This window comes from Etheostoma spectabile, chromosome 14 (assembly GCF_008692095.1).
Source record: "Etheostoma spectabile isolate EspeVRDwgs_2016 chromosome 14, UIUC_Espe_1.0, whole genome shotgun sequence".
Lineage (NCBI taxonomy): Eukaryota > Metazoa > Chordata > Actinopteri > Perciformes > Percidae > Etheostoma > Etheostoma spectabile.
Genome location: NC_045746.1, coordinates 2,353,965 through 2,357,279, shown reverse-complemented (window position 1 = coordinate 2,357,279; position 3,315 = coordinate 2,353,965).

Here is a 3,315-nt window from a genome sequence, read left to right as displayed (position 1 = left end):
AAGAGACTTCAGATATGGTATTAGGGAACCACTAAGGTCTACATAAAAGCATCCAAAGAGCACCATGTCATGGGACCTTTAATGGCTTATGTTGAGCCTAATGTAGCAGTGTATCCGACTTTACACATGCCAGTGCACAGTGAGTGGCAGCACAAATACACATGCATGCAAGCACGCTCATTAGTGAAATCATTGTGCTCTAAGCAGGCTGGGCCCCTGCAGCAGTCTTTTGGAGTCAGAGGAGCCGTTTGTCAGTGGAAAACAATTAGCGGGGAATGATCCATTCCATTGGTTTTAATGAGTACAGCCGGGTCACTCTGCTCACAGCAGAAAAACACAAAAGGTCATCAAAGGCTGAGAGCAACGCACAACCGAGTCACATTCATACATGGATGCAGAAACACACACAGCCCACGCACACCTCTGTACATGTTTACCTTTATTGCTGCTTCCAATGTGCACACACATTGATGAAATCACACACTGACAAATGGACAGACCCTGACACCTCACCCCACACCCATCCATTTCTCATCTTTTCCAAGCAATCCATCTCCCTCCACATCACTGCCAGCATTGAAAAGTCATCATGATAAGTGAAGTCTTGTATTATACTAGAAGGGTATTGTGCAAATGTGTGACCTTGGACAGTGCTTATGTCATACTGATATATGTAATACATACACCATGTTAGTGTGGATGGTTAGCTGAAATATGGTAGCTATAGTAACACATGGAAGAGTCATATACCTGTATTTTACATTTTATAGGAAAACAATAGCAAATGGCAAAGGCATGTCAGTAATGGCATTGTATGAATGCCGATCACACAACTGCTGACAATGTAGGATACACAATATTCAGATCTTTGAATATATCAATTTTACATATAAATGCTTGTTCTTACCGCCTAACGCAACTACAGGAGCAGTAGGGTAAATAAAATATGACGTTTGATTTATTAATGTTAAAAAATGTTGAGACTTTAGTCGGAAGTAATATAATTAACTTGTTAAATGGCTATAAAAAATGTAACCTGTTTATCTTGAGGAGTAATGATTGACCAAATAACACAGGACTGACTTCATATTTAGGTTAATCATACTTACCTGAGGCGTGTTAACCAAAACTGAAAGACATTTTACTTAAATGTGGCATGAACGTATGTTAAAGGCAAATACCACTGCTGATGTGTCTATAGCAACAGATGAAATAACTAGCAACAGAATAGATGCAGCCTTCTAGCCAATAGTGCAACTGATGAGTTCCTTTTAAAATCCTTTAAGATTTACCGTGAGACTGAATGTTTTTAATACAATTTGCAATCATGCATTGTTAAAGCTGTCCACACATGCACACACTATAGATAATAGATGGCAAAGCTAACAAGGCAGCCTATACCATCTTTAATTGAGACTAAAGCATAACAGGCTTCTGTATTTTGACCATGTTGTTGTTGAGATTGAGGTAGACATACATAGACAGGTTTTGCTGCATGCAACCATGTATTCATTTTAAATGAGGTGCATTGTTTAGCTTACATTTTAAATGGATACTCTAATTGTTTTGAGGAACTGACCTTCAACTCTGCTCAAACAAATCATGTAAAGACCGTGCTTTTGATCTGCTGATGTTCTTTTCCTGATTTCTTGCTCAATACAAAACTCTCAAACCTCCATTTGTTTTCCTCCTGTCCCTTTTAAAGACACAGATATAAACATACATATGTTTGTGTAGGTAGACCTACTGTATCAGGACAAGTGCGTGCATTTCTGCCGCTCTAGGTGAAACACAATACACCAATTACACACACCCAATGTAAGCAAAAAACAGCAATAACAAAAACAGCGATATACACACATCACGCAAGTAGACAAGTGTAACGCACAAAGTGTCAACAATTGTTAAAGTAGTATTTGAATGACAACAACTGTTTGTGTTTAAAATGAGAAAGCCCAGCTCAACACAGAATCATTCTACTGTACTGTAAAGCTGAGTTTCATTTCATGAATTTGAATGTCACCTTAAGCTAAACAGTAGGCTGAATATCACTAAGAGGCACACCCTGGAGTTTCTCTGTACTAATGAATGATTACTATTTATACAAATAACTACTTTTATGCAACTAAATTCAGTTAATTCATGTTTATTTTATTAAATATTTTTGCCAAGTCACTAAAACATACATTTTATTGTGAAGCAACTTCAGACAAATTAAGAGAAATGCCTTGCACATGGTAAATACAAGCAGTTTAAATCAGTAGCTTCTCTTACACAGAGATTCCACAATACTAACATAAAGAAGATCCATCATTGCGCTAGCATTGCTTTTTTACATTGAACAGGCATTCGGGAAGCGTGTGTGTGTGTGTGTGTGTGTGTGTGTGTGTGTGTGTGGTCTTACACAGATGCAGATTTGTCTCTGTTTCTACCTCAGATGCCGGCTTAACAATCTTTGTCTTCTATCTTTGTACCTTTTATACAGACGGCGAGGCAGAATAACAGTGCAACATTTCAGCTGCACTGCAACTTTTTAAAGCAAGAGAAAGTGGTACATTGTAGTAGTGTAATCTCTACTACTTCAATCTAATTAAGCAAAGTTATCGCCCTCCCTTCATAGATTTTTAAAAGTAATAGGCTATATAATGTTCCTGAAGTGAATTTGTGATTATATGGCTTTAGGGGATCTCTCCCTCACTGCAACTGACCACTAACCTTTAAGTTTTATGCAAATAATTGGGTGATGACGCCACCAATATGAAATGAGTGTAAGACGTCATTTGCGCCAAAGCCATCTTAAAACCCAAGTAGAACCCTGGAATGTGTCAGTCGTTTGATGGTATTGGACAGATAATGGAAGTATTTCTCAGACATTAACATCAGAATGCAACACCACCTTGCCTTCGGTCTCTCTCCTGCTTCTGCTGTCTGTTTTTGCTGTACTGCACTGAAGAAAGAAGTACAAATTACAGAAAACCATCTTGAAAGAGAACTTACTGATATGACAATTTGATATACTTCAGAGGAAATACTGCTAATAAGTACTAAGCTAATAAGATCCAAATGTGTACTAATTCCCAGTAAGGAACACACTGACTTATTGGGACTTTAGCTTATCAAGTCGATACATACCCTTCTCATCTCCATGCGTGCTGTAACTTTTTCTGAAGCCCCCAGCATTAGCTTAGCCTAGCAAAGATCCTACAAGTAACTGGTTCCAACTACCTATTGCTCCCAATAAGTGACAAAATAAAACCAACATGTTCCTATTTACCTCTTCGGGAACCATCACCTTATCGTGGTGGAGAGGTTTGT